Genomic DNA, 14,443 nt, shown 5'->3' on the forward strand with positions numbered 1-14,443 from the left:
ATTGTTGACTTGATAATTGCACTAGATGAAAAGTCCTGGGGTTATGCTGTTAGAATTGCAAAAAATGCCAAACATCATCTCCCCCCAGCATCTAAAATGTGAGGATTTGCTGCTTTTCTATGGTTCATATCATTGTAAATTGTGCGTCCTTGGGTACGGAACTTTTAGTGGGACAAAACAAGCAATCTGAAGACATCAATTAGGGCTTTGGGAATTTATGATGAGGATTTTTCACTATTTTATAGACTAAATAATTATTGATGATAATCATTGTTAGCTGCAGCCTTGGAATACATTTCACAATGGACTGACACAATCCCCACAAGATTTGACAGAGAACCTTCTGAATACAAATGTTAGTCTGGCTGCAGTGTGGCTGACAGAGAAAATACTCCCTCAGCCGCTGGAGATTATCAGTAGATCCCCCACTGTTAATCTTGCGGCTGAATGCTGAAGACGGTGGTAGTCACTTCGCCACGTGTTTAGAGTCGGAGCAATTCTCTCCGCTCACCGGTGGTCCACGGTTACAAATCACATCATCAGCTGTCTGAGCACCCACAGCCACCTCTTCTCCACCAGATTGATGGTGAAATGGAGGAAAAATCAATGGCTTCCTCTCGTCAGAAAGAGCCAGCTCTGTCATGTTTGGGAGTTTGATGTTACCCTCTCTTACTCTCTCTCTCCACTATGGGAAATTGAAAGCTGAGTTTGAACAAACTGACAGACGTGAACAGACTGGAGTCTCTGGAGTCGATATAATGACCGATTTCAATCTGCTGCTTTACTCGTGAGGTATCAGTTCTGCTTTCTAAAAACACTTCTAAACTGTAGGAGAAGATCACAGCGATCAGGTTGAGTTGGTTGAGTTTCTAGTAAATGATGGTTAGTCTTCACACTGATTCAAAGGCTTCTGTGTAGGTGACCCTGTGAGCAACAGCAGTCCGTTTTCTTACTAGTCAGCCCCTCAGGAGTCCCCCTCCATCACTTCATCCTTATCACCACGATGACACGCTGCAACTGTGAAGCAAGATTTCCATTCACTCCTTGCTCTGAAATGAGCAAGCATCACTGAGCTTTTTCACTCCGGCACATATTCCCCCTCTAATGGGAAATTCAAATATCACAAATCAGCTGAATGCAATATTCACTTAGCGAGAGATAACACTCTGCGTGATGTGTCTCGTGTATCCCGTTCAGAATAGGCACGGCTCGGTCTCTAACACCAGATCTGACTTGGTTTATAAATTCTGTCTAAAGCTTATGTGCAGCCTGTTCAATCACTCTGTGCTTTATTGGTGCATGTGTTGGTCCTCTTGTGTATTTGAGGGAGAGCAGATTCTGGGGCATCTGTGCTTGTCCTGCTGCTACTCCGGTGTCTTTACACCAGCACCATCCCTTTTCATTTCTGCTGGCATTCTAATCAAAGCGTTACGAGCTTCAACGGGTGAAGTACGCAGAAAGTTGTGTTTCCTGACAGCCAATAAAAACCTTATAATCTCCCTGATTCAAGTGGCCCATTTAAAAAAAAATACTAACTAGTGCTATCACTCAGACCACCCCCTTCCCTTTTTCTTTAATGCCCTTTTTTATTTAATATATAGCCCATGAAAAATGAGAGACTCCCGCTTCACCGTGTAGATATTTTGTTGCTGATGATGCGAGACGAATTTCCATCACAGCTTTGTTTCCAGCGGGTGAGCGGATAATCTTTTACAGCGCAGGGAGGGAGGGCACCACTCCCATCAATCTCCAGGGCTTATAGCTGCCGCATGGTTGCCTTACCTGACCAGAACGCCTGCACGGCACCGCGGTGGTGGCTCACGCAGGTTCTGGAGCCAGTGGGGGGACGTGGCCGCACTGGAAGCTCACTGATGGAGCAGCCGCCTCCCAAACCCTCCTTAACCTGCAGAACAGTGCTCCAGTTCTGTTCCATTATTCCTGTCATTGTTATTATGTCATTTTTCCAACAAGGCGGTCACATCTGAGAGAACAACATTGCTTTCCTGCTGACAGCCCTGTGAAACTATGTTTGCAGCAAGGGCCTCAGCTGCTCCTTTTGTCGACACAAAGCTGCTCCAGAGGTTTCACCCCTCTGTGCTTCTCAGCCATGTAAAGCAAAAGGTCTCAGTTTTAGTTGTGGCATCCTGCCCAGGCAGCCGCTTGAGAGGGGCCCCTGGTGGCCCCGTGCTGGCGTCGTGGCTGGCAGGCATGCAGCATGCTGCTCTCCGCACCCCGCTGCCCTGGCAATCGCCTGCTGCACAGCTTCTCTCGTAGAGATGATGCCGCTCTGATTGACAATAATGGGAAGTGGCAGAATCGACGGGAGACAAGAGAGGGGTGCGCATAAAATTCTCCCGGAGCTTCCAGTCACAGACCAGGAGCTCTGGCACCACTCACCTGTCATCCCTGCTGCAGCAGGATTAGAGCCTATGACAGCAGGAGCAGCCTGATGAGAGAGATGCTGTGGTCGTCATCGCCACTGACAGCCTAGAAACGGTGACTGCTATCAGAAAAATATGCAAGAGTGGCTAACATACAGATGAGAAAAATCCTTGTTATCTCAAAGCAATACGAGATAAAATTACACAATGAACACAAGAACATGAGATGCTGAATAAACTTAAAGTAGTGGATAATGTGGCCTTAATGATTCCTTTAAGTGAGCACTTTCAAAACGTATCTAATTTCAAGGATTAAAATTACCATTCACCTTGTGCATGGGCGTGTGTGTGTGTGTGTGTGTGTGTGTTTGTGTGTGTGTGTGATTGTGTGTGTGTGTGTGTGTGTGTGTGTGTGCGCGCGCTCTGCAGCAGCGAATGGAGGGCAGGTGTCGTGACAGAAGGGGCACTCCATTCTCTAATTGATCGGCAAAAGATGCACATGAAGAAGACGTTAAAGCAAAATGAAGTCATAACAGTGGATTGAGACATTTATTAAGTCAGACGCAAGGCCCTCAGAAACGTTGAGATTGTTTATTGATTTTTGTGTTTTGGCTGGCTGCGCAGGAGTAATCGCTCGTGCTGCTGCCACGGAGGCTCGAGTGCAGGCAAATGTTTAGGTGGAGGCGCTGACTTCCTCCGAAAGGAGGCAACTTTAACCAGCAGAACACAGTCTCCATTATGACTGCAGTTGTTCCGTCATTTATACAAAGGTCCTGACCTGATCCGCTGGCAGTCAGTTAGCTGAGAATGCCAAGCGCTGTCACATGTTGTGAAATGATCTCTGGCAGACTGGTATTGTTGATTTGTTGGCTGGTGCTAAAAGCAGTGTATTCTCAGTGACTGATAGAGTGGCATAGTGTTGCCGCATGACATGTACATACAGATCTCTTGACAGACAACAGGCTTCTGTGTTTGTTTACACAAGCCAGTTGTAAAAAATATTTTTGTGTCTCTTAACATTCAGATAAATGTCTTTTGAATCCTAAAAAAAACACTCTGGAGTAAATATTTGTGGTGGTCGTGAAAAGATTCCTGGCCCTGCCGACAAAAAGCAAGCACAAAATAGTTTTTTGGTGTTGTATTAGTGCTGAAACCATACATTATTAATTTATTACTAAATCTATAAGAAAGTAACTAACAATTTACCTAATATATTAAGTCATTTATCAAGAACAAATGGCAAACAATATGATCTAAATTTTCAAGTGTTAGAATTTTCTGCCTGTCTCTCTGTTTTATATGTAAATGAAGAATTTGTAGATGCCATTTTGGGCTCTGGGAAATTGCCATTCTCACAACTTTATGACATTTATTAGAGTTAAACAATTAATAAATGGATTGTCAAATAATCACCACATTAATTGATAACGACTAATTGTTAGTTGCAGCTCTATATTACATATTTAAGCATATTATCGACTGTAAATCATAGTTTCTATAATTTTTACTCTGCCAGGAAAAGAAATAAAAATCACTGCTTCACGATTGTCCCACTGCACACATGTGCCTTCCTGTGTGTGTGTGCATGTGCTTGTATGTGTGTGTGTGTGTTTGTGCTTGCGCTGAGAGGTGCTGGTGAGTGTTAGGCAGAGTTCAACCATACTGGTGACATCAATCTGCCTGTTCTTTATTAGATGGAGCAGTGAGGTGTAACTGACTGCATTGTCCACAGATGGACTGGGGCCCATAGCACACGGGACCCTGGTCAGCCACCCTGACAATACAATCAATAACCACACACTCATTACGGGAGCCCTGCCTGCCTTCTCCTGCCTTCCTGCCCCGTGGAGCCTCCCTCTATGCTTCACCCTGTCTTTAACTCTGTCCTCCCTCTTCAACCCTCCTGTCTTTTCACTCATGTCTCCCTCTTTTTCCTCCACGCATCACTTTTGAGTTTGTACGACATATTGTTTTCTCTCAAATTATATCTAGAGCCGACACAGGAAAAGGTGAGGGGACATGTAGATGTCCCATCTCCGGATACTCAGATTGCTGTGGTATTCAGTAGTCAGGCTGGACAGTAGCGGATGAGAGTGATCCAGCATGGAGCCTGGGGCCTATAAATGGTAATGCCCTCCACTTGCCTTCCTCATAAAGCATAATAAAAGGAGGTTATAAATCCTACCAATTAGCTGCGTCCATCAGTCGCCTTAATTGGAGTGTCGTGACTGGCTAGGGGATGACCTTGTGTGCCAGAGAGCCAAGACAGACGAGGGGGCTAAGGGGGAGATCTATGTGGATGTGGAGGACTTGGGCTTCTTTAAATCACCTGTTTCTAACAGGCCATACTGTAGTTAAGGGTTGAGCCATACGGTGGTAAAACGTTTATGCTGACTGGCCATGTTGATGTCGTCAGTGCAAATGTGTTGGGTTTTTAAATGTATATGAATGTGCTTCAGGCCAGCAGTTGGTAATAGTGAGGATGTAAAGGAGCAGAGCGGGACAAAATGTTAACTCAAGCAAAAAAAATGTTGAAACTCAATTATGTTTGTAGGACAATGGATGAAACAATGAAAAAGTTGTAGTTACCATATAACATTGCAGCATGAAATGGCCCTTTAAGTTTCCTCAAAGAGCTGAGGCAACACAATCCAATGGTCTCGGGTTCCACAAGGTCAACATTTACCTAATCATAACCTATTACACACTCAAGTGGTAGACTCACATCATCTCATCTGTTTTCCTTGGGTCACTAGTAGTGTTAGTTAGCAAGGTCCTGATAGCCTAATTGTTAAGGTGCGTAAGAAGTCACTGCAACGTCCACAGTTTGATTCCAGCCAAAGCCCGTGTTGCCTGTTGTATATCTTCTTTCACTTCCCATATTTCCTGTCTACCTGTATACTGTCCTAACTAATAAAGGCAAAATAATCTTTAAAACAAAAAAGGTGAAATAGCATGTTAAAAACAAGCTGATGCAAAGAACAGAATGGTTAAAAATGAAAACCAGATGTTTAAAAAAAGTCCTCAAAAAATATCCCCAAAGCACAAAGGTAAAAACCTTGGTAAATTTTAATTGTTATAGCGCATAGCAGATTGATCATAGATGACTACATCAGCATTTTCAACAACAAATACAGTAAAAATCTTACTCATTGCACCTTATATGTTCAAGTTATAGGACTTGGTTACACACTGAAGTTGTCACTTTAATATAGGAATCCTTTTTGTGCACATAGTAAGGAGTGCTATTTCTCTATTGCTAGACAGTAACACTGTATTAAGTACAGGCGTTAGCTGTGAACCGCTCAACTTAATTGAGCTCAGAGTCAGTAACTGTGATTATGGAAACAATATGGCTGACATAGCACTATACGCATGCAGACATTGCCTTTGATCAGTGAACACAGGTGTTCTGGCTTCAATAGGCTCCACTCATCCTGTAAAGCAGTGCTTGTTCTCTCTTCCTCTCAGCGCAGCAGTTAAATCTACCCTCTGTCCTCCCGTGGGCCTGGCCACCACGCCTTTCCTCTCAACACCTCAGTCAAGCGCTCTCTGTGGCCACTCAAACCTGAGACCTCGGCTTCCGCTCTAGCTATGAACATCCACTATCTCATGACACTGCTCTCTCCGAGAGGAAACACTGCACCCATTTGTCTGTGAAGAGCTCCGTGTGCAGACGCTGATGTGTCCTTACACTGTGCTTTCTCTCTCTGCTCCCGTCCCACCACCTTGGGATTAGGCAGTAAAGACCAGTTAACCAACCAGATGTCGGAGAAGAGTTTTTCTGCGGCTGACTGAGAGCTGCCGACAGTTGTTTCCTTTCTCCCTTACCGTCCAGAGATAATTCAGTCAACAGGCTTTGAACTGCAGATAAGGGAGGAAGAGGATGATCCCAGGGACGGGCCAACACTGTATGGGGCAGAGGCAAAGGAGTGGAAGGGCAGTACAGGCGGAGGGAAGCAGGGGGGCAGGTGTATGGGAACTGGAGAGGGCCAAGTAAGACCTGAGACAGATGCAAGTGTCCAGTTTACACTGCACTCTTAGTATTATTTGGTTTAAAACGGATGTAGATTTATGTGCTCATAACTTGCTAATAGTTTTCTTTCCATATTGCATTCCATTATTTCAAGCGTATGTGGTCCTTCCTGTGCTGAATTCAATTCATGATCACAATGTGTGCAACCTTTCCAAAGAGATTATCAAACAACCACAGCATCAATTTTCATTTGCTGAGTTTTGCAGTGTCGATCTGAATCTGAAATTAAGCGTATCAGATCTTAATTCAGAGTGAGTCTTATCATTTTCTTTGAACTTTTCACACAGACCCACCTCCTGTGGCTGCCCATGTCTTGAGTGCTGCCCCAGATCATCCTGTTCTTTTCCATCCTGTGTTTCGTGAACGCAAAAAGATGGGGGAGAGGAAATTCATTTCCAATAAACGCTTGACAGAGTGGCTTTTGTTTTGGCTTGGGCACATGGTTTTGCATACCTGCCAGGTGTTGTGCGGCACAACCCCCCCCCACCCCACCCCACCCCTCTAACTCCCTGCCCCCAGACCCCGTGCTCCGTGGCAAGGTGCACGATGAAAGGCCTCGGGTGGCCCATCAAAGAGCCCATTGAGTTGCAGCCACGAGTAGGACAGAGGGCCACAGTGTGGACTGTGGAAATTTGACACCCTCTGACAGGAGCTCCACACAGCCCACTCAGGGCAACGCTGACAGCCTCGCTCGCAGGAGATCAGGCGCTCTCTCATTCACTTCCACTGACTCACTACTCGCTGACCCCGGGTAGAGAGAGACAGTCAAAGAAGGAGATGTTTACAGTCAGAGAGACTGAGCCGCAAAGGCATCTTAAGTCTGATAATGTTGTTTATCCTACATAAAACAACTGATTATCCTTTTGACGGATTTTTGCAGTAATTGTTTCAGGTAATTTTGAGAGATAAGAATCATGTGGCAGATCATACATTATGCTTGACATTAGTTTTTCCATTTATTTAAAAAATCTTAAAGACTTATTAAGACGAATACTTATTGCAGTGTACCAAGCCTGATGTGATGTGACCCTTGACCTTAAATTCAGTAATGAATACTGTATGTTCAAAGTCCATCTTAGTGTCACTCAGTGAGTTGTTACTACATCCTTCAATGTGGCCCTATCCCCTTCTAAACTATATATATTTTTATCACACATATCGTGTACAGATGTTGCAATTTATAATTTTATTCAAACAGGAATTAAATGATACAATACGTGTGCTGCCAGACCTCAAACAAAATCATTTTGTGAAAGTTTTTTGTTGATCTTTTTGTAGCTGTACACCATCTGCAAATTATTTTAATTTTAAAATTTTCCATCTTTTGTCCATTGCATGGCAGAATACTGGTGTCCATCAACCTAACACACAAGTATGTTTCATTTTTGTGCATACACCTGCTACATCGTGTCAGATCCTGTACTTTAGTAAAAGTAGCAATACTGCCATATAAAAATACTTCAAAAGTATTAAAGCACAAGTGCCCATAATGTAGAAAAATGGCCTCTGTGGGTGTTATACTATTATACATTATATTACTGGATGGTTGATACTGATACATTAATAATGTGCAAGCATCTTACTGTTGTAGCTGGGCAGAGCTTTTAAGCTCATCATATGTTTTATATGTAAAATATTTATCTGCAAAGTAATTACACTAGTAACAAGTACAATATTTCTCTTTAAACATAGCATAATGAAGCATGAAATTGAAGTACTCAAGTAAGGTATTTTAAAATGTATTTAGATACGTTTCACTTCTGCATTATGTACTACATGCATCAAAATGTACTTAGAATTAGTGCGCAATGTAAAACTGAGCATTTTACCATTTTACTTTACTACTTGAATATAAATCAAAATGCGAGTCAATGATTCTGTTTTCAAATATGTATTTGCATTGCAAAAAGAAGTCTTTGCTCAACCAAGGTTTGCCACTAATGTCCCACACACCCACTTCAAAGTTGAGGATCTTTCAGCAGAATGATCTTATTAACCAAGCACCTCCTGAATGTCATTCCTACACAGATAAAAAAGAAGTGTGTTTTAATGAAGTGTAATATAATTTTAACTGTAAGTCTCTCAAATTAGCAGCGGCTGGGTCATGACTGGGTTGCTGCTCTCATCGATGCCCTCAAATAAGCCTCACCTGTCGGGTATTAAAAGAGCACACAGGGCCTTCAATCACCAGCAAGTGAGCAGTGGACAGGTCGCTGTTCCCCAGCTCACAACTACAGGTATTAATAGACACAGGACATGACAAACAGACTCATGCTGATCAACTAATGCAAGCACGTGTATGTGTTTATGCATTTTAGCAAATTAAAATATGAAGTTGCTTTGTACAGTATATAAATAATATAGATACTGTATATCTAACAGTGTTTCAGAATATATTAGTTGTTCTTTCTAGTTAACATTGATCCATATGAGGTGAATAAAAACAAATGAATTTCTCGTAAATAATGTGAACAACATTCAAACCCCCGACTTGATTCCACCACCAGAGCCATTCAAGCTCATCACCTTTAAAAGACACAGCCTTAAATAATAAGAGTTGTTCGCGTTGACACCCTGGCTGATGTTTGTTGCTCAGTAATATATTGCATCGGCAGAGCAGAGCAGTTGTCTGTGCTCTGCACCTGCACCAGCCATTCAGTCCTAAGTCTATAAATCCCAGTGCAGGGAGGAATCACAGAGCTGAAATGTTCCACGGCCTGCTCACTGGACCCTGGGGTTGCCTGTTCTGTCACCTTACACAATGTGAACCCTCAGATATGTTTGTCAGTGTGCACTTGGAACCTTTGCACGTGGCGGCACTTTGATCAGCTGCCCTCGCCACACAAGTAGATTCCACGCTAGATCTCCTCCCCACCTTCCTCTACGACCCCCAACCGCCCCCCCCAACGCCACGTGCCGCCAGGCTGTGCATATACAAATCACAACGGCCTTGTTAGCATAGTTTAGTGAAGATGTCAGCTTTACGAGGGCCAGGATGCTTGCTATGCGTGTCAGGGACGGCAGGGGAGGGGCTGACCCACAAGGGGAGTACAGCGGGGCACACAAGCCCTGCACTGTAAATTTAGGTCTGAGGTATGGGAGCGGTGAAATAACAGGCCCGGTCCTGTGTGGAACAGTGTGAACCCACGCTGCACTGTATGATTTAACAGGGACACAGCAGAGCAGGCAGAATGGAAACTGAGTGAATGGGATTCCTGCATCAAATAAAAAAAGCTCCCTGTTTTCTGATGTATCATAAATAATAATTTGATCATATATCACTGAAGATGCTTTTTCCAGTGCTCATAATCAGAGGTACGATAAATGGACATTTGCTTATGAGTATTGTTTTGCGTGTGCATGTGCGTGTGTGTGTGTGTGTGTGTGTGTGTGTGTGTGTGTGTGTGTGTGTGTGTGTGTGTGTGTGTGTGTGCAGGGGGGGTGCTGGCATCATTAGATTGTTAATCTCATTTCCTTTCTGATGATTGAAAATGGAGAGAGGCTCTGAGTTTATCAGGCAGATAAATGGACAGCCCATCCTCTTGAGAAGATCTAATCTGTCATGCGTCAAGGCTGGGGTTCACCTGCCGCTGGATAATAACCATGTCGAAGGGCACAGATGATTTAGGAGAGCCCGGCTCTTTGTTTGCCTTTGCAAACACCTGATGGTTTCATTAATTAACTGGACACAATTAGCGGCCCACGTCATGCCAGATAGACTCCTCCAAGAGAAATATGAGATATTAAAAAGCAGGGGGGAACTCCATTAGAGCTGACCTTTTCTGTGAAATTACTGATATTTGAGATTTAATTCAGAATTCAATGAAAACTTCATTTTTATTCTTACGACTGAGGCCCTTTCTGGCTCCAGTCTGAAATGGGGTCTCCTGCAGCCTCCAGGTCGTTAATTATGATCTTTATAAATTAAATTAAAAGGATGTCACTGCTTGATTTTTTTTTATCTTCCTGTCCTACAGGTTAAAGAGTAGATAAGATATTTATCACCTCTTGAATGATAGGAAAAATATGGCCCCTTACATATTAATTATAAAATACACAAAATTCCCAACTGGCTTCCTGCTCCATACATTTTGCATTCACATATCAGGTAAACATTTATTATATATTACCTGAATGCATAGTGAATGTCCTTGCGAGTTCATTTGAACAAATTGCCTTTCTGCCTGTGAGGTAAAAACAATCTCACCTGATGGTTGAGTAAAACATTCAGTGACTGGAGCTGCCTTTGACATGTGACAGATATAGACCCTGGGACAGAAAAGACAATGTAATTCTGAGGGTCTCCGTTCTGATAAAAATGCCTTTAGCAAGATTAAGCACAGGGTATTGTTGCACAATAATGTTTTAAGATGTGTAATACTCCAGATCATTTTATACTCGCTGAAGGGGAGGTAGAGCTGAGAGTACCGTCCTTCCTCTGTTCTCTGTCGATATAAACATCACATTTTTGTGTTTCACTCTCTTTTCTCTCTCTCTGTCTTTCTCTTACTTTTAAACACAGTCGACCACCACACTCATCCCTGAAACTCCCATTCCCGTCTTCTACTTTACTTTGTCTTAGTGCCACTGCAGCTGCCTGCTCTCATCTCATCTTATCTCTTCCTCTCTCTCTCTCTCTCTCTCTTTCTTTCTCTCACACACACTCACACACATCCACTGCCACCCGCATGCATTTATTTATTCGTTATATTTCCTAATTCAGTTTGACGAATGAGTGACAGCTTGACACTTCATTCGGCAAGATTAATAGAACGACACAATATTTACGTGGCAGAGACAGCCAATTATCCCACCATCTATCATCCAGATTATCTTTCTGATTGAAAACTACTCGTCCATGTAATCGGAATTATTTGGAATTAGAAGAGAATTTATGGCTTCTTGTGTCACTTTTCCTGGACGGTGGTAAATTAGAAATATTAGATACATAAAGAGAGTATAGGAAATGGGATAAATAGAGGCTTGGAATTAATGTCACACATTTCCATTTTATTTTATTTTTTGCCAGTCTCTGTGCCCCTGAATGAACCCCCATTTTATAACTTATTATGAACACATACTGTAGGTTAGATTCTCTGTGTATAATACTGTATTATTTACACTCCTAAAGAAGAGTTGTCACAACATTTGTCCAGCAATTTCTTTGCAAAAGGCTGTAAATATGTTTGATCGAACAAACAGTTGTTTTAATTAGAGAGCAGAATTAAATGTGTTAAACTTTGACAGTAATGGATAGATCTTATCTACAGAGATAGCCTTGTGTGTATTGATCTCTGGCAATGTTTTTAAATGTCCATCTCACTCAAGGCAGAACAGACATTAGTTTACTCCTTCAACCTCTGTCCTTCAGCCTCTGTTGATTAATTCACCCGACTCTTTCTATCTCACCCTACAATACTTTGTATTCTGTGTTCATACATCACATTTTTGTACCATATTCTCTCCTCAAACTTTCACCACTTGATTAATTTACCTAATCTCTCAGCTCTGCTTAATGTCTTCGAGTATCTCCTTCTCATAGCCAAACCACATTTTCATTCAACTTTTAATGGGAATCAAAAGAACAGAGCAAATGAAGTGTACCCACAGACTGTACAGGTATGTGACGTGGTTGTCAGGCTGTGACACCACAGACGGACGGGGCTGACAGTAAAGCTCCAGCTCGTCAGCATCTCACTGCGGGAATCAATATGCTCCACTTCTGCAGAATCTGAAACTTGTTTTTAAACAGCTATATCGTAAATTAAAATAGACTTATAATGTAATCTGGAGCCAAAGTGGTCAATAGCTGAACCAAAAATAAATGTAGCTAATATTTGTTATGGTACATGAATTGACTGAGCATTTTTCGCTGTAGGTCTTTAGTAATGAAATTTGGAAAGTGACGTCTCATCCATTTAGTAAATCCTGGCAGTCTAAAAGCCTAGCACTCAGTCATTTCTTGTTTTAGAAATGGTGAAAATTGCCATATATAACAATGTTGCTGGGGTTTGATTTTATTGGCCAGAGTGCGTTCAGACTTGTAAATGGGATTATGCCATCCCAATATAGTGCTTCAACAACTCGCTTGTTTATTTTTATCCTCTTATTAGGGGAGTTGAATCCTTAAAGGGTGCCAAAATTATCCTGCAAATCGCTGACAGGGAAAAATGAAAGGTCTCTAACGGTTATTATAAGCAATCTGTCTGCATTGAGGCACAATGTGACTGCTGCGCTTGCGATACCAACGAGGTGACCTCAGTGAGATGGGGAGGAGAGACATGTTGAAAGTCAGACACACCGTCTGGATGGGACCACCAGGACTATACACACACCTCACACACCATGTTCACGCCACATCAACCCCCAAAAAGGGCACTCGCCGTAGACTGTAGTCAAATCTGCATACGACTGTTTAAGCAAAATATCCTATAAACTGTTGAAGTGCATTATTTGAATATTAAATTTGTGCATTTAACAGTTTCATCAAAGCCTTTATAGTTGTCCCGTGTTTTATAGACAAGCTATACTACAAACATTCAGTATATGCATATAAGCTAAACTTTTGTGAGTGTATCCAATCTTTTTCATGGCAGTCTGTGCAGTATTTCATGATATTAAACTGTGGATTAAGTTTGATTAAAGGATGTTGTGACATTATTATGGAATAATACAGAACAGGCCGTGCAGGGCAGGAGATGTGGGGCGGAAGTTTAAAAATCTGATTAACATTGGAACAATAAATAAACACAGAGTTCTCTCATGCCAGCAAAAGCCTATCAAGAAATGAATTCAGATAGCAAAACAGGTAAAGTTGGCTTGTTTTTCTCCAGGACTGTTAATGAATGATGAAAATTAAATTGGTTTATATAGGGGTGTGAGGAATTATTTCTGCTTCCGCAAGCGAACATGATAGAAAAAGTTTGAAAACCACTAAAATAATATATATTTTAAATGTTCATTCTTCTTATATTCAAATAGACACAGGAATTGGTTGAGTAATCACAAAGAAAAATGTATTGTGGGTAATTCACTTCTCCCTCCACATGTCATGAAGTTGCTCTTTATCGAACTTCTTTATCACAGATGTCTGCAGACTGCCGCAGGAGTTGGTATTTTGGATATATCTCATGAGTTAGTGGAGCCAGATCACTCTGCTGGTTGACTCCTTGAACCCCAGGGAGCAAATTAACAGTATCGAGCTCTTGGCTTCCCTGTAACCTTTCCCCATCCTGACTGACATTTGTGTTTTCCTTTGCCTTGGGCCTGGGCGTATGGCGGCCTGCGAGTGGATGCATGGAGAGATGCCGCGTATGTTAAACAACTGCCTGCATGTGTTAGTGTAGGGTTCTTGTCTGCGTGTGATGTGAGAAGGTGTAAATGTTTGTGTGTGAGCCAGTCCAGCTGTTGTGTGGGGGGCTTCCTCTGCTGTGAAACTGAAACTCAGTGCAGGAGGCGGCTTCAGAGGAGGGGTCACGACCTTAGAACATGGCACAGATTCACAGTTCTGACTGAGACGTATCCAGAGAGACCCTGATGAAAAACAAGAGCCTCCAAAGAGAGCGGGTATATTGTTCTCGAGCTCAGAAATCATGTCATGGTCTTGTCACATTATCTTTACACTGGCACGGTACAGCTGATACTGTGTATCTGGACTGTATGTTAAGTTATCGTTGTTCTGCCAGTTGCCTTTTATACTGAGAAAGCAGTTTGTCTCAGAGGGATGCACTCAGTGGTGTAATGTAAATATTTTCTGCTATTTTGCCATTATACACGAAAATATTGTACTTTTTTAACACCCTACAGGCATTTATTTGACAGTAAAACTTTACTTTGACTCTGTATTATAAAAGATAATAATAAAGAGAATATAAAATAGTTTAAATTAGCTTAAATTTGAGCATCCATGACATCAAAATGCTTCTTACATGTTTGTGCATCAGCAATAACCCAACAATATAATATGTAATATTATGACTGCTGCATAATAAGTACACTTTTAATACTTAAAGTAGATTTTGCTGAT

The sequence above is a fragment of the Seriola aureovittata genome, chromosome 13 (assembly GCF_021018895.1).
Source record: "Seriola aureovittata isolate HTS-2021-v1 ecotype China chromosome 13, ASM2101889v1, whole genome shotgun sequence".
NCBI classification, from domain to species: domain Eukaryota; kingdom Metazoa; phylum Chordata; class Actinopteri; order Carangiformes; family Carangidae; genus Seriola; species Seriola aureovittata.